The sequence below is a fragment of the Microtus pennsylvanicus genome, chromosome 13, assembly GCF_037038515.1.
Source record: "Microtus pennsylvanicus isolate mMicPen1 chromosome 13, mMicPen1.hap1, whole genome shotgun sequence".
Lineage (NCBI taxonomy): Eukaryota > Metazoa > Chordata > Mammalia > Rodentia > Cricetidae > Microtus > Microtus pennsylvanicus.
In genome coordinates, this window is record NC_134591.1 from 7,468,581 (window position 1) to 7,487,864 (window position 19,284).

A 19,284-nucleotide genomic window follows, 5' to 3' on the forward strand; every position below is an offset into this window, starting at 1 on the left:
TGCACAAAAAATATATTCAACAAAATAACAGAAGAAAACTTTCCCAACCTAAATATGGATATCCCTATGAAGGTACAAATAGCTTACAGAACACCAAAAAAGCCTGGATCAAAAAAGTTCCCTCACCATATAATCACCAAAAAACAAAAAACAGAAAGAATACATAATAAAGAAAGACTATTAAGAGCTGCAAAGGAAAAATTTCAAGTAACATATAAACAATCCTATCAGAATTTCACCCAGCTTCTCAATGGAAACCATGAATGTCAGAAGGTCCTGGATAGATGTGCTGCAAACATTAAGAGACCATGGATGCAAGACCAGACTATAATACCCAGAAAAGTTTTCAGTCACCATTGATGGAGAAAACAAGATATTCCATGACAAAACCAGATTTAAACAATATGTATCCACAAACTGAGCCTTAAAGAAAGTACTAGAAGGAATACCACAACTCAACAACAAAAACACAGGCAACTGATAACCCCTCACTAGCATAACTCAAAGAAGGAAAACACACATCCAACACTACTGAAAAAATAACTGGAATTAACAACCACTGGTCATTAATATAGCTTAATATTAATGGACACAATTCAACTATATAAAGACACAGCCTAAAAGAGTGGATATGAAAATAGGATCCAACCTTCTGCTGTATATAAGAAACACACTGCAACCTTAAAGACAGAAAATACCTCAGAGCGAAGGGTTAGGAAAAGATTTCCAATCAAATGGACCTAAGAGCAGGATCACAGACAGTTGTGAGCTGCCATGTAAGTATTGGGAATTGAACTCAGATCCTCTGTAAAAGCAGCCAGTGCCCTTAACCTCTGAGCCATCTCTCCAGCCCCTTTCTCTCTTTCTCCCTTCTTTCCTTCCTCCCTTCCTCTGTGTGTTTCCTGAGACAGGGTTTCTCTGTGTAGCCCTGGCTGTCCTAGAACTATACTATAGCCACACTGATGAATATCTTGCATATCACCATAGAACCTTCATCTGGCGATGGATGGAGATAGAGAGAGACCCACATTGGAACACTGGGCTGAACTCCCAAGGTCCAAATGAGGAGCAGAAGGAGAGAGAATATGAGCAAGGAAGTCAGGACCGCAAGGGGTGTGTCCACCCACTGTGATGGTGGGGCTGATCTAATGGGAACTCACCAAGGCAAGCTGGACTGGGACTGATGGAGCATGTGATCAATCCGGACTCTCTGAATGTGGCTGACAAGGAGGGCTGACTGAGAAACCAAGGACAATCGCACTGGGTATTGATTCCACTACATGTACTGGCTATGTGGGAACCTAGTCTGTTTGGATTCTCGCCTTCCTAGACCTGGATGTCAGGGGAAGGCAGGGAACCCTTGTTGTGATCCAGCTGCCCTCACTCCCCCTGACTGACAGCAGAACTTCCTTATGGTCTGTAATTGACAAGGATGCTTGTGTTCTTTCTGGCTGGTGGATCTCCACAGAAGGAATAGAGGTATAAAAGGTTGCTGGGCAAATTAAAGGTTGCTGTTCTTCTACCCTGAAATGAAGCCTCCGTGTTTCAATCCCGGCACCCAGCCCCCACCAGTCTTGGCTATCCAGCCTGCGCTGGCTGCAGCAATTGGAGGTCCCACTGAGATTTGGAATGTGAGGACACATGAACGGGGTCGCTCCAGCCGCCTGCTAAATCGAGGCGCAAATTGGGTAAGGTAAAGTGTTCTTATTTTTTATCCCCAGAGATAACTCTGAGGGACATCCCCCAAAAGATAAGCAAGTGTAAAGAGGCAGGAGGGTGAACTGAAAGGCCTCAAAAGTAACAGAAACTCTTAAAGCAACAAGGCACGGAAGTAACAAGGAAGATAGCCAAAGATTTTGTACAGGAGGGTGAAGGCATAAGTCACAAACAATGCCACACCAGTTTGGAATTATGTTTAATAGGGTGGTATTTATTTAAAGGGGAAAAAACTTACAGATCACCATCCCAGACAACAGCCCTCTGCGCAACCAGGAAGGGAGTCTAGTCGCTGGCAGAGCAGGAAGTGAAGAGAGAGGAGAGGGAAGTGGCCATTTTTTTTAAAGGGAGAGAGACCATGCCCCAATGGGCTGGTATCTCAGCGGCTATAGGTTTAAATGTTCCAGACTAGGAACAAGTCAAGTCAGATTAAAAGGAGTATGTATGTCTTCATCCCCAGAGATGCTCTGAGGGATGCCCTCTGGAATATTGGCCAGTAAGGAAGAAATAAAAAGGAGGCAGGTAGGTGAATTAAGGGCCTCAAAAAATAGAATGTGTAGAGATACATGTTATTGTGTTGATTATGCTGTCTTTTGTGTTCTGGACTAGAGAAAGACATTTGATTCTGGGAACTGCTAAGAAAGGTATTTTGACTTTAAAATATAGGCCTAAGGATTTGATGCTTTGGAAAAGAGGTTCTGCTTTTGTCTCCACAGAGGATGAGAACCTGTGGATTCATTGCAAATTTATGTGGTTTGAATCACTGAGAACCCCTGAAATGTTGATGTAAAATACCCCTAAGAATGCAGCATCCCCACTCAGTAGGAAGAAGCCAGACAGGTGGTTGTGTTTTGGGGAGCTGGTTATGCCAACATCTTTAGCACACTGACATTTTGTTCTCATCTGCTAAAAGCATGGGATTTCTGATGATGCCAGCTCCTTTAAGTGGCCCAAGCGAGTCCTCTCAGGGATATGATAGCCATCCTAGAATAGAGGTTGGAAGTAGCCAGACAGGTTGACGGTGCCCAAATTCCCTAAAATATTGTAAAAGTGGAGCGCCTTCAATGGTTCTGGAGCAGGAGCAGCGAGCCTGCTTTCAAACTCCATGCAGCAGTTTGGATCCAGAGTGAGTGCGGTTGGGGCCAGAAGGCAGCTTGAGCAGAGCTTTGCCACCACAGCTACTGCTGCCGGACTTGCTCCCTCACAGACTGTGCAGAAGGCTGAGACTATCAACCAGCTTGCTGAAGAGTCAGCAATGTTTTGGACATTCGAAATGATCTTAATGGACATATTCAATTGGACATATTGACCTTGAACTAACAAGTAGCTCTGGTTTAGGAGCAAGTGGACTATCTTTGGGCTTTTCAACAGTTAATCATGTTATGTGTGTTACTCATGGCATTATATTGCATCCTTCTGCTACTGTTATGGAACACAACCGTCATATGAGAGGGGTTTTGAATACTGCTTTTGTTAATTTTACCACCCAGTTATTGCATGCTAGATGGTTGCAGTGCTGGTCTGGCTCCTTGGGGATACTTGGTTTAGGGCTATGTGTCTGGGTAGCCATGGATGGGAAATACTTTGGGGGCAGGATGCTACCTAAGACAGGAAATATTAGAGGGCTATTCCCCATGACAGGCAAAATATTATAAAATAAAATGGGGGGAGTTTTTGTGATCCAGCTGCCCTCACTACCCCCCCCCCCACAGCAGAACTTCCTTGTGGTCTGTAATTGACAAGGATGTTTGTGTTTTTTCTGGCCAGTGGATATCCATGGGAGAAATAGAGGTATAAAAGGTTGCTGGGCAAAATAAAAGTTGCTGTTCTTCCACCTGAAAAGAAGCCTCCTTGTCTCAATCCTGGTACCCCCTGCCATTCTTGGCTATCCAGGCTATGCTGGCTGCAGCAAACCCTGACTGCTCTTTGGACTGGAGAGGGAGGGGGAATGAGAGGAGGGGCAGGGAAATGGAAGGAGGGGAGGAGATGAAAATTTGTAATAATAAGAATAATTAAAAAGGGTTCCTCCCTCTTTCCTTTCTGCCACCGCCATGCCATCCAGACTGAGGAAGACCCAGAAACTCCCTGGCCACGTGAGCCACGGGCATGGCCGCATCGGTAAACACTGCAAGTATCCGGGAGGACGCGGGAACGCTGGAGGCATGCATCATCACCGGATCAACTTCGCCAAATATCATCCAGGTTACTTTGGGAAAGTTGGGATGAGGCATTACCACTCAAAGAGGAACCAGAGCTTCTGCCAGACTGTCAACCTGGATAAACTGTGGATGCTGGTCAGTGAGCAGACCCGGGACAACACTGCCAAGAACAAGACTGGAGTTGCCCCCATCATTGATGTCGTGCGATTGGGCTACTACAAAGTTCTGGGGAAGGGAAAGCTCCCTAAGCAGCCTGTAATCGTGAAACCCAAATTTTTCAGCAGAAGAGCTGAAGAGAAGATAAAGAGTGTCGGAGGTGCCTGTGTTCTGGTGGCTTGAAGCCACTCAGGGAGGCCAATTAAATGCTAACACTTAAAAAAAGATAAAAAAAGAAAAAAAAAAAAACAAATGGACCTAAGAAACAGGCGGGTGTAGCTATCCTTGTATGTAACAAAAGAGATTTCAAACTTAAATCAATCAGAAAAGATGGAGAAGACACTTTACACTCATAACTGCAACAATCCATCAAGATGTGATTTCAATCTTGAACATTTATGACTCTGCAAGAAGAGCACCAACATATGGAAAAGAAACATCATTAAAATTTAAATCGAACATCAAACTCCATACACTAATAATAGTAGGATACCTTAGCACCCCACTCTAACCAATTGACAAATCAACCAGACAGAAAGTTAACAGAGAAAGAAGAGAGATAACAGATGTCATTAATCAAATGGACTAAACAGACATCTATAGAATATTCCACCCAAACACAAAAGAATATACCTTCTTCTCAGCACTGCCTGGACCCTTCTCTAAAATTGAACACATACTCAGTAACAAAGCAAACTCCACAGATTCAAAAAATTGGAGTAACCCCCTGTCTCTTACTGGATCACCATGGATTAAAGTTAGAGTTTAACAATAATACTCCTCTCAGAAAGCCTAAAAACTCATGGAAATTGAACAGTGAACTACCTAACCACCCCTGGGACAAGGAAAACATAAAGAAAGAATTGAAAGACTTCTTTGAATTCAATAAAAATGAAGGAACAACATATCCAAAACCATGAGACACCTTGAAAACAGTACAAAAAAGAAAGTTTATAGCACTAAGTACACCCCCCCCAAATAAAAGAAAATGGAGAAAGCTCACATTAGAGATTTAACAGCACTGGTGTGGGACCATGGTCTGTATTCTGTCAATTATATTTTAAATAAAGGCTGATTGGCCTGTAGCCAGGCAGGAAGTATAGGAGGGACAACCAGACAGGAAGTAGAGGTGGGTCAAGGAGAACAGGAGAATACTGGGAAGAGGATGCAGTCTTGGCACAGTCACAGAAGAAGCAAGATGTGACTGCCTCGCTGAAAATGTTACTGAGCCTTGTGGCTAACACAGATAATAATATCAGTTTATAACTAATGTAGACCTCTGTGTGGTTTTTTTGGGACTTAACGATTGCAGGAAATGGAAAGGACGGAAGGACAGAAAACCTCAGACAACACAGCACACTTGAACACTCTAAAACAAAAACAAGCAAACTCACCCAGTAGGAGTAGAAGATGGGAAATAACCAAATAGAGGGCTGAAATCACAAAATAGAAACAAAGAAAACAATACAAAGACTCAATGACACAAAAAGCTGGTTCTTTGAGAAAATCAACAAGATAGACGAACCCTTATTCAAACTAATCAAAAGACAAAAAACACCCAAATTAACAAAAGTAGAAATAAAAAGAGAATCATAACATCAGACATTGAGAAAATTTAGAGAATTATTAGGTCATACTACAAAATCTTTAGATAGATACCATATACTAAAATTAAATAAAGACAAGGTGATCAATTTAAATAGAGCTATAAACTTCAAGAAAATAGAAGCTGTCACCCAAACCTCCTTACCAAAATAAATAAATAAATAAATAAATAAATAAATAAAGCCGGGGCCAGGTGGTTTTAGAGCAGAATTCATCCAGAACTTCCAAGAAGAACTAATACCTATACTCCTCAATGTATTCCACATAATAGAAAAAGAAAATACATTGCCGTACTTTATTTTTGTATGAGGCTACAATTATTCTAATACCTAATCCACACAAAGACTCAGCCAAGTAAAAGAATTACAGACCAATCACATTCATGAATACAAATGGAAAAATACTCTCTAAAATAATGGCAAATTAAATCCAAGAACACATAAAAAAATCATCCTTCATGATCAAGTCGGCCTCATCAAGAGATGTAGGATTGTTTTGACATATGAAAATCTATTAATGTAATCAAACATGTAAATAAACTGAAAGAAAAACATCATATGATCATTTCATTAGATTGTGAAAAAGCATTTGACAAATCTAACACTCCTTCATGGTTAAGGTTCTTAAGAGATCAGGGATACAAGGAACATATCTAAATATAATATACAGCAAGTTGACAGAGAACATTAAATTAAATGGAGAGAAATTCAAAGCAATTCCACTAAAATCAGGAACAAGACAAAGCTGTCCATTCTCTCCATATGTCTTCAACATACTTTTTTAAAGTTTTGGCTATAGCAATAATACACACAAAAAAAAGAAGATCAATGGGATTCAAATTGAAAAGGAAGAAGTCAAACTTTCATTATTTGCAGATGATAAGATAGTATACATAAGTGACCATAAAATTTCTACCAGAGAACTCCTACAGCTGATAAATGCCTTCAGTGATGTGGTAGGATATAAGATCCACTCAAAAAGCAATAGCCCTCCTATGAAGCTGAGAGGGAAATCAGAAAAACAGAACCTTTCACCATGGCTACAAATAACATAAAATAACTTGAGATAACACTAACCAAAGAAGTGAAAGACCTATTTGACAAGAACTTTAAGCCTTTGAAGAAAGAAAATGAATAAGATACCAGAAAATGGAAAGATCACCCACGCCCTGGGATATGCAGAATCAACATAATAAAAATGGCAATTCTTCCAAAAGCAATCCATAGTGTCAAAGTAATCCCCATCAAAATCCAAATACAATTCTTCACAGAACTTGAAGGAATGATTATCAAATTCAAATGGTAAAACAAAACAAAACAAAAACCCAGGACAAACAAAACAATCCTGTACAACAAAGGAACTTTGGAGGTATCACCATTGCTAACTTCAAGCCCTTTACAGAGCTACAGTAATGATAACAGCTTGGTACTGACATAAAAACAGAGAGGGTGAACAATGGAATCGAATCAAAGACCCAGATATTAATCCACACACCTATGAACACCTGATTTTTTTCAAATTAGGTAAAATTATACAATGGAAAAAAGAAAGTATCTTCAATAAATTCTGCTGGCATAACTGAATGTCAACATGTAGATGAATGAAAATAGATCCAAAGCCATCTCAATGCACAAAACTCAAGTCCAAATTTGTTAAAGACCTCAATATAAATCTGCTACACTGAACCTCATAGAAAAGAAAGTAGAAAGTAGTCTTCAATGTACAGGCACAGAAGACCATTTCCTAAAAATATTCCCAGTAGCACCAACTCTGAGAAGAACGATAAATAAATGGGACCTCCTGAAACTCAGAACCTTCTGTAAAACATTAGACACAGTCAATAAGACAAAAAAGCAGCTTACTGAATGGGGAACACTCTTCACCAACCCCACATCAGATAAATGACTAATCTCCAAAATATAAAAAAAACTTGGGAAATTAGACATCAAAATTATAAATAACCCAATTAAAAATGGAATACAGAACTAAACTGAAAATTCTCAATAGAAGAATCTCTAATGGCCAAAAGATATTTAAGTAAACATTCATCATCTTTAGTCATCAATGAAATGCAAATCAAAAAAACCCTGTGATACCATTTTACACCTGTCAGAATGGCTAAAATCAAACAAACCAGTGATAGCTTATGCTGGAGAGGATGTGGAGTAAGGGAAACACTCATCTATTTCTGGTGCAAAAGCAAACTTGTACAACTAGTTTGAAAATTATTTTAGTGATTTCTCAGAAAATGAGGAGTCAACTTACCACAGGATACAGGAATACTACTCTTGGACATATACCCAAAAGATGTTCAATCATACCACAATGGCATTTGTTCAACTATGTTCATAGGAGCATTATTTGTAATAGCCAGAACATGGAAATGACCTAGATGCTCCTCAACCAAATAATGGATTAAAGAAACTGTGGTACATTTAAACTTTAGAGTACTATTCAATGAAAAAAAAAAAGGACATCTTGAATTTTTCATACAAATAGATGTATTTAGAAAACAATATCTAGTGTGAGGTAACCCAGACCCCCCAAAAATGAATATGGTATGTACTCACTCATAAGATGAGACCAGATATAAACAATGAATATTGAGCCTATAGTTCATGATCCTAGAGAAGCTAAGCAATAAGTTGAACCCAAAATTGGGATCATGGGGGTGGAGAGAAGGGAGGGTGGATGGGAAAATGCAGGAGAAAAGGGAAGGTGTAAGAACTTGAGGGAATGGGATATTCATGGTGGTGGAAGGACAGAGATAAGCGAAGGAAAGAGATATTTTGGTCGAGGAAGACATTATAGGGCTATCAGAAATCTGGGTCTAGAGAATTTTCAGGGATCCACAAGGCTGACTCCAGCTAGACCCTAAGCAATAAAAGAGATTTGCCATGTAGTCAGACTGATGAATATCTTAAATATCACCATAGAGCCTTCATCCAGCAACTGATGGAAACAAAGGCATAGACCCACATCACAGCACTGGACTGAACTGCCAAAGTGCAGTTGAAGAGAGGGAGGAATGAGAATATGAGCAAAGAGATCAAGATAATGATGGGAACACCCATTGAAACAGTCTACCAGAGCTAATGGAAACTCACCAACACCAGCTGGATTGGTAATGAACAAGCTAGTCTCTAAATGTGGTTGACATCTGCGTGGCTGGGACAGACTGAGTGGTCACTGGACAGTGACACCAGGATTTATTCCTGCTGCATGTACTGGCTTTTGGGAACATATTATCTTTGGATGTATACTTTGCTCAGCCTAGACATAGTAGGGAGGGTCTTTGACCTTCCACAAAGCAATGAGCCTTACACTCTCTGAGGATTGGAGGGGGTGGTGTGGGAGGGTGTGTTGAGGGAATGGAAGGTAGAAGGGAATGTATCATTTCTATCAGAGGAATAATATTGCATCATGTCCGTTACTCTGCAGGATCTTGACTATTTCCTCTTATTGCTTTTCCTACCCTGTTTCAATCACTTCATGAATAACAAACAGCTGCATGCACTTGCCTGTGTTTTTAGAACACATCTGGAAACAAATATTTCTTAGTCCTGCTACTGAGACAATGACTTTGGGGTTTTTGTTTTGTTTTGTTTTTTGTTTTTTTGAGACGGGGTTTCTCTGTTTTCTTAACAGAACATGTCTTTTGAAACCATCTCCAGACTAACTTCAAAAGCCAGGCTGTGTTGATTCTGATATGATGCATCTTTCTTGCTTTTTTTCTAATGAGAAAAAATATATAAATGAACTATGGTCTTCTGTGGGAAGTCCTTCATTCAATAGTGATGTAGATGACCACTTGTTTTGTTCCCATCTGCTCAGGCCCAAAATATTTACACAGACATCATATTATTTGCAATAATGCTTGTCTCATTAGCTCTAGCTTTTTACTGGCTAATAGTTACATATTAACTTAATCCATTTCTAATAATCTGTGTATTGACATAAGGCTGTGGCTTGACAGGTAAAGTTCCAATGTCTGTCTTTGGCAGGGCTACATGGCTTTTCCTTTACTCTGTTTTCTTTCTCCCAGCATTCAATTTAGTTTTTCTCACCTAGCTCTACTCTATCCTATCAGGCCAAGCCAGTTTTTTTTTTATTTATTAACCAATAAAAGCAACACATAGAGAGAAGGACCTCCCACATCATTTCCCATATTCTGTTTAAATAAAAGGAAGGTTTTAACTTTAACATAATAAAATTACATATAATAAAACAGGTATCAAGTAAGAATTAGATTATATCTACTTTATCTTTTATCATATCTAAGGAAAACTATAACTATTTATTCATTAACTCCATCAAAGACATTAGAAGGACATAAAACCTTCTTCATATGTGGATTGCTGCTTTTAAGTAATTAGCTAAATTTCTTAGAAATTCTGTCTCAGGTGATTCCAGTACTGATTTAGGACCTGCCTTACTGCCACAACTGCAACACCTGATGGCCAATAAAGATTATTGCACCTACAACAATTTTCTGAAAACTATAAAAGAGGTAAGTTAATTTGATTAATAAATGAACAAATAAATTTGAAAATTGTAAATAAACCCCAAGATAATTACAGACAGTGTTATCATCCAGGAATTTAACAACCTTTTTGTTTCTACTATGGATGGAATTGTACAAGAGTTATATGAGGTACCTTGTATATACATTTTTGAGATCATGGCACTTAGCTTTGTTATTGATATCATATCCTTAAAGAAATGGTTTGATAACAGAATCAAAAAAAGAAACTTTTAAAAAGGATACAGTCTTTAACTGAAAGGATTCATACTATTGGAAAAGATGACCTCAAATGACAGACAAAATTCAGTCTATATCAATGTATTATGAAACCTTAAAAAGGGGGACTGAGAGATTATTTCATACTGTTGAAGTTGACAATCAAAATCTGTTAAAATGTAATGATAAATTATCAGATAGATCATCTCTCCAGAAAGGCAATCTACATGCTATACAAATAATATCCAAGGATGAAAAGATATAATTAATGGAAAAATTTATTACCTTGGAATCACATGTACAAACTGATAACCAGCAATTATTTGATTTGATGAAATTATTAGAAATTATATATGTATATATATATATATAATTTCTAATAATTTATATATATACATAAAGCAGAGACAAAATAAACCTCAATTGATGCCTCAGAATCTAGAATCTTTTGTTCATTAGTCAATTCTATTGTCCTGAACTGTTTTAAGTAGGGCTCATTCCACTTTCTGTGGTCAAAGATGCTTCAGTTGCAAAACTGCACTTATTAGGACTTTCTTATAAGTTTCGGGCCTGCTGGACCTCAGTAGCTATTAGTCAACTCTGTTCTAAATGTTTCCTATTCCATCAGAGTATCTTAACCCTGAGAAGTAAGAGAAAGGAGAGAATCACATGGTGTTTCTTTTAGAGTCTCTGCATATATCACAATTGTTATGTTATCAGAATGGGAGAGAACAAAATGATTCTCTGGGAAACCAACACAGGAATCAGAGACATATTTAGGAAGCTACCAAAAAAGTTATCCCTATTAACTACAAGAATAATTCTTTGATAATTTGTAGGGATATGTGTGATCAATTTATATCACATTTTACTTAAAATCATATCATTAAGGAGTTAGAGGACTATGCTAATATGATTATTTGGTTGCTTCTATTCTGTAATTGATAATATCTAGCAGAATGAAGTCACAAACTCATGAAACAAGTACATTTGACTGTAATTATGTTAGAATACTTATAATTTTTATACCCGAAGATATATCCAGGGCACTTCCTTATATATCACTCTTCATATTTGTGCTTATTTGTTTTACATTTAGTCTCCATCTAAAGCAATAAATGTCAATGTATTTCTGAGTGGAGCCAGAAACATACATATGTTACAGATTTGGTAGAACACACAATCTCTGGTATTACTACTTCAGCCTACTATTACAGCAAGGAAACATTTAGAATGGGCAAATAAACAAGTATGTTGGTGTCCAAACCCATGGTTTGCTGACCCTATTTGTAGAGATTCAATTGCATGTGTTCATTATTTAAACTTCAGAATTTTCTAGGCCATGCATGTAATAGATACTATGAGTATGAGTATGTAAAAGTACTATGAATTCCAATTATTATGTTATTTAGTAAGGAATTTTATAGGCCAGGCCCTTTTGACTCTGCAGATGAGGGATGGCTACAATTTGGAGTGACTGATACTTAGATTTAAAAATCAGACCACAGTATGAGCCAACTGGAGAGTGAAGGATGAAGGATAACGTCTCACAGATGTTTCTCAGGAACTGGAGTGGTGCCAGCCTGCTAAGTGTTATACATCCATCAAAAGTTAAAGACAAGTCTTCTAGGTGGGACAGATGGAAAAGTTTAGTGCGGGTCATAATCTTTATGTTTAATTGGCCATTTTAGTATATTTTCTTCTTAATAGAAGCATGCCTATAAACTATTATTCTCCACTAAATGTGATCATATGTTTCATACGCTGACATGATTCTCCTTGGGTTAAAACTGAGATGTCAACAGGATTGCACTCCTTTCTGAGCTGTAGCACAATGTCTATTTATTGTGTGTTCATGGTCTTCACCTTCAGCTTTCCAGTGCTGAAACTTGTTGTCCTCCCTTTAGTTGTTTCGTTGCCCATTTAACCGTCAGAAAATATTCTCTACTTTCTAGTGTCCAAGGGAGAAGGTAGTAGTGACCCAGACAGGGAATTTTTAATTCAATTACAGTAATGACTTAGAAGGTTTCTATACATATATAATTACAAAAATATTTTCTTAAGAGGAATAATGTCTGGACTTCTATTTTAATCATGTACTTGGGGATTTTTTGTTTGTAATGTGTTAATCCTACTCTAGAGAATTCATGGTGATAGATTCAATCAAATTTTTCAAGAGTGTCTTTCCACTTTGTTGTGCTAGCAAAAGAACTAGCTATAGCATTAAGATATAGAATACTATTGAATAGAAGAAAGAAAAACAGCTGGAAATGCAATTCTCAGTAAGTTCAATTTCCTGAGATTAGAGTCCTGAACATGGGCAATTGCTCATTATAGGCTCCTCAGCTACAAATGCAAATAAGTACATTTATTAACAATCATATAAACACGAAACTGATTGGTGTAACTAAACTGCACAAGAACTTTTGCCCAGAGATGGTGGTGCATGGCTATAATCTAGTACAAAGGAGGCTGAGACAAGAAATTTGCTGTAAATTTAGAACCATCTTCGACTACATAATGAGCAATAAGCAAGTTGTAGCTACATAACAAAACCCTATCTCAAAATCTAGATAAACAACAAGAAAAAGGTTCCGTACTTCATAAAAATGCCTAGAACCAACAAGAAACACATGATGATGTTCCAGTTTCCTATGACATCAGATAATGACCTGAGTTTATCTAAAAGTTCCAGGACATTATGGTAATAAGAAAAGATAGATACTACTTGAAATTTAATTCTTGAGTAGAAAAGATTATTTTGTCCCCAGAAAAAATATCTTAATACAATATTCATTATTATTATTATTTATGGATTTTCTTTCCTTAGTTTTAGCTTTTTTGAGACAGATTTTTCTCTGAATAACAGTCATAGGCATCCTGGAACTCACTATGTAGGCCAGATTGACTTCAAACTCACTTGTCTATGCCTCCTGAGTGCTTAAATTAAAGGTATATGCCACCACACATGGACTCTTGTGGATTTTCTTTTCTTCAAGCATAAAACAAAAGCTATGCTAATACTACCTTCATTTATTTATTTATAGAAATTAAATTAAATCACAGGGTCTCAAATAGTTAGCATCATATTTGTTCAGTAAATACTGATTATTCCAAAAATATAATAGAAAAGGCACAGAATTCCTGATTGGCATAATGGGGTGTCAAATTTTGACTGCTTACTTTTCCAAGGGAAGTTTGAAATTATTTATATTACAAAAGTAAGACACAGAAAAAAAAAGAAATAGGAAAAGTAGAGTAAGCGCATTGATAAATAGTTTTAAACAAAAGCAATTTTAGCCTGAGAACCCTTAGGCTGTGTTCTCTCTTTGGTGACTGTAAAAAACCATAGATGTAGCCTTGTATTGCCTCAGACATAGAGACAAATTATACTCTGGGTATTGTAAGGCTTTCTTTAAGTAAACTTGAAGTCAAGGTAGGTTAACTTACTGTCAAAATAGACCTCATGGAAACTTAAAAAATGTGAAGTAAAAGGTATATTCCACTCTACACAACTGTATTATGTTTAAGCGTATTAAAAATCTAACTACGTTCATGCATGCATATCCCAAATATAACAGCTTTGTTCTAGGACAATAAATCATGCCCATCTTTGCTATGAGTATTTATTGAGTCAGTCAGACACTCTTCCAACTGACTTCATTCTCCATTTATCCATTTGGCTAAATCCGCCTTGGGATCTTCAGAGAGCACCCACCAGTGTTGCTGATCATGCCTGGGGCTGCGCAACTGTCTATTAAGAATTTGATAACATAAGCTCCTTTCATGCCCATTATCTGCACCGTATTTTTCCTTATGATGACTTCTGGTGGCTACTGGCTTGAACAAACAGCTTAAGTGAAGCATTAGCCAAATTGTGAGATTTAAATTCGGGACAATAAAGGAAATAAATGGAGGCAAAAACATAAACAAAGCAAAAATCCAACTATTCTGAGTTTAAATGGAATGTTTTTTGGCATACACTCAAACAATTTATCAAACCAATTAGTATCTTGTTTGTAACAATGATTTGAACTTTGGTGTATTCCTTATAAGATATAAACTAACTTTTAGGGAAAAAAATAACTCTAAGTCTTGGTTGTCCACATTCTAAAGTATGCATTCATCAAATAAAACCCAAAAATCAAACAAACAAAAAGCAGAAATCAGATTCTCTTGTACAGGAGTTCTGCTTGCACACTTTCTGTTAAGTACCTTCCCCATGTAATATCACTCATTTTTCAAACCAACCCTTCCATTCTTGAAATTTGGGAAACAATGGACCTGAAATCCATTTAACCAGAGTGTGTGTTCTAGCAACTTGAACAAAGTCTTCATCATGATTAATGACTCCTAGATTTCCTGGTTTCAAATGCTACCCTATACTCCATACTAGTATTTTTTAAATTGACCAGAATTAACACAAATTAGAGTAAAAAAGGAATATAAATGTATATTTATATGACTTGAACATTCATCCTCAATAACAGAAACATCACTAGATTAAAATCTGAGTTCATAAGATTCATGAAATGGTAAGGATCTGAAATCCAAAAAGGAACATAATTACAACCCACCCACATTGCTAAAAGTGTCGATTGCAAAGTTCTCAGGAGTCAGTCCCCACATTAACATTAGTAGGTGTTAATTACCACATTGTAGTTTAATATAACTTACTGACAATGCCACCATTTGGTTTGGTTAGTTGTTGTTTCTGTTGGTGGAGTCTATATGTGTGTCTGCCAAAAAAAAAAAATGAATACTCAGTACAAAAGATGAAAGAGGATGGTACATATAAATATTTAAGAAATATTTTTGAAACATTTCATAAAACCTTTATATTATGATGAATTTATGAATAAATCAAGTGCTGTGGTGTGGGGTGTCCTTCTGTCTGTGTGTTGCTTTCATTGGTTAACAGATAAAGAACTGCTTAGAGCCTATGGCAGGGACGAACAGAACTATGTGGTGAAAGCTAGGCTGTATGCTGGAAGAAAGAAGGGCAGAGTTAGAGAGGAGCCGTGGAGCCACTGAATACAGATGCTTGGAACTTTACCCAGTAAGCCACAGCCATATGGTGATATACAGATTAATAGAAATGGGTTAAATTAACATAAGAGTTAGTCAATAAGAAGCTAGAGCTAATGGACCAAGCAGTGTTTTAATTAATACAATTTCTGTGTGATTATTTCAGGTCTAAGCTAGCCAGGCATTTGGGAACAAAACAAGCAGCCTCCTCCTACAGTGCTATGGTCCATATTTTGGGAAACAGTAAACTGAAAAAATGACTTAGACAGTGTTCACATAAGTAAGAGAGACATAAATGCTCGATGTGGTACAGCCTTTCCACAAAGTTTAGACAAGCCAAATATGTTTCTTTTCTCTATGTCATTCTTTCACTGCAGTCTGCAGATGAGTATTTCATAGTGGATTAGTTCAAAGTGAAAAAAACCATGGGTGATGTAGAAACAGTCATCAAACAGTGTTTAAGCCATTTGATCTCACTAGAGCATCCATATCCCTTATCTGCCCTTTTGCAGACAAATTGCATTCATTCAATAGGATTTAAATCTTTCTTTCCAATCTGTATTCTCTAGTTCCTAGATCCTGAAAAGGATTGTCTAACATTGAAGAAAGCACTAGCATAAGGTTTAAAGTACACTTTTTCAGGGTGCATCAGTGCTGAAGTCAGAGTCTGATTAGACCCACAATCAGAGTTCAACTTCCATGAGCTTTTCTGGGACAGAGTGTTAAAGAAGGTTTAGCAAAATGCTTTCTTCTCAGAAATGTTATTGATCTGTATCATAAAATTAATATATGCATCCCAGCTTAATAACCTTTCACTTTCTTAGCAGTAAATAAATTATGTGAATTTATATTTGATATGCTTGCTAAGTCTATCAAGTGGAAAAAAATGATGTTGAAACTTCATTGAGGAAAGTTTGAATTTTCAGTTCTGTTGTGGAAACATTAGGCTCCAATCATGAAAATCAAATATTCTATCTGCAAAACTCACAATGCTTCCAATTATATAGAAAAACAATAAATAAAATTGCTGCATACATTTTAATGTTATGACATATACTCTGTTTTTAATCCATGTGCACTTGGACTTATTATATATATATATATATATATATATATATATATATATATATATATATATATATATATATTTCAAATGAGCTCTTGTGGTTCAGAGAAATCACTTTTTGTTTGGTTCCTGTACAAGGCATTAATGCCTTACCATACTCCCAGAAAATCATATTCAGCACCATGGGCAGAACAGACCCATTTCTTTCTGAGCTACAGCTGTTTACTGAATTATTTTTTTTTCCTCCACTCAAGCATACAGACACACGTCTGTCTCTTAATTACAGAAGGAACTGTTACAAGACATCTTGAATTTTAACATCCTATTTTAAAATGAGAAAAAAGCACTAAAAAGCTAAACAGGAAATATTAAATACCTCTGCATTTTCAAAAATTACTATCCCTGATATATAAAGACATGGGGCCAGATATTCACATTATACAGAGAGGGAAAATAATATAGGATGTATAACTGATCAATGATTTACAAATAGGAGATACTGGAGGAGAAATAAAGACAGTTATCAGTTGTGGCAAGCTAAGGCTGGGTATTGCCATTGTAAATGCATCTAGACACACCAGAGGAAGTTTCACTTCTAAGTATGTGAAGAATTTGTTGTAATGAATAAAAAAGCAATAACAGTGATAACTCAAAAACAGTGAGAACAAGACCAAAGTTCTGAGAAGCTCTTAGTTTGGAAAGAGTCAAGAAAGATAAGTAACTAACTACATTTCTTTTTGAAAATCTCAAATATTTATTAAATACTTTCTTCATTGTAAGATCATTGATAGGTAGTAAGTCTTCAGGAGTTGCCAATATAGAATATAGAGAAACCCACAGCTGCTGGGAAATGCAGGTGATTATGTTGGTTAAGAGCAACAAATGTGTTATGGCAAAAAACAAACAGTAGTTCTTTCTTTTTTCTTTTTTGCATAGTAAACACAGTACCTATTTTCCTGAGTTATGCAATCCCCAGAATTCTATACAAGCAAGTAGCTTCCTACAGTCTCATTAGTTTTATACAATATGTATTATATTCATACTTTAATAGTATATAATATGTATATAAATTCCTTTAAAATAAAATTTTGGGTGCTGAAGAGATTCTTCAGTGGTTAAGAGAAATAGTATTTCTGCCAGAGGACCCCAGTTCAGTTCCCAGAAACTACATAGTAACTCACAATCACCATTAACTACAGTTACAGGGCATTTGTCACCATCTTCTGATGTCTGAGAGCACTATGAACTCATGTGATAAACCTAAATACTTGTAGAAAAACCACTCATACACTTAAAATAAAATAAATCTAAAGTGGGTTGGGATCTGGAGACGTGGATCAACAGTGAAGAGCACATACTGCTTATGCAGAGGACCCAAGTTTGATTCCCATCACCTTCATCAAGTTGCTCACAATCCTCCCTAGTTTAATTCCAGGCATATTCATCTCATCTGGCCTCTCAAGGAATCTGCATTCAAAAGCATACACACGTACACATACATACATACAAGTACAAATATAAACACACACAATTAAAACTAATTTTTAAAAAAATCTTTAAAAATAGAATTTCTTTTTTTGCAGAGTTCTACTTTTGTTAAGAACATATTTTTTATGTTAATAAAGGTTTATTAATTTAGAGATAGACTCCCAGAAAACAGAGATCAGCAATCCTCTGCGTGAACTGAGGGATCTGTAACCAAATCTAGTAGCCAAGGAGCCCACACACACCTTACATCTGCATTTTAAAAATGTTTTTATTGATCTGTATATTCTTCTTCACTCCCATCTCTTCCTCACCCCTCCCCTTGTACCCTCTCCCATGATCCCCATGCTCCCAATTTACTCAGGAGATCTTGATTTTTTTTCTATTTTACATGCAGAGGTAGCTGGCTTGAACCTACTCCTGTGGAGCTCACTGGTTCAGTACTACTCTGGCAGAGGTCCCTGACTTGGGCTTCCTCCAGTGGAGGTCCCTGGCTTAGGCCTGCTCCTGTCTAGGTCACTGGCTTGGGCCTGTTCCCACAGATGTTCCTAGCTCGGACCTGCTCTAGTGGAGGTCCCTGGCTAAGGTCCAGCCCTGCAGAGGTCTCTGACTAGGGCTTGCTCTCTTGATGTTCACTTGCTCTAAGAATATTATTGATTTATTGAAGTACATATTTATATATGTGTTTTCATTATAATATAATATAATCATTTATCAGAAAATAAATCAAAAACCACTCATTTAATTATGAACTATTGTAAAGACTTTATAATTGTCAGCTCAATAATTCATTCAGATTACTTGTCTTTTTCATGAAGTGTAGGAACTATTATTCAATTTATTTTAATTATAGTTAAATTTTACTCTGGAATAATGTTTTATGTGTCCTAGACTATCATCAAACTTGCAATGAGGCTGAGAATATGCTTAATCATTTTTGGTTTTATGAGACCAAAAGGTTTCACTGTAGCTTTGGAGCCTATCCTGGAACTAGTTCTTATAGACCAGGCCGGCCTCGAACTCACAGAGATCTGCCTGCCTCTGCTTCTCGAGTGCTGGGATAAAGAAATGCACCACCACCACCTGGCTGAATATGTTTAATCTTATGACCCTTTGGCCCCCAACTCCTGAGGTCTAATATCATAGTTATAGAGTAGCAATTCTAGTTAATGTAAGGATTTGAACCAAGTACATTCTGCATACACTATCTGAAATGAACTCTGATCTTAGCACCTGATGTATAAAATCTTCTAGTTTAAGGCAACATTATTATTTTTATAAATATATCAAAAGATATTAATAACTAATATTAATAAATAATAACTATT

At 36.8% G+C, this 19,284-nt stretch overlaps 1 pseudogene; it reads left to right on the forward strand.

The window, feature by feature from the left end:
* Positions 1–3,767: 3,767 nt before the first annotated feature.
* On the forward strand, positions 3,768–4,284 carry LOC142834219 (large ribosomal subunit protein uL15 pseudogene; annotated as a pseudogene).
* Positions 4,285–19,284: the final 15,000 nt, after the last annotated feature.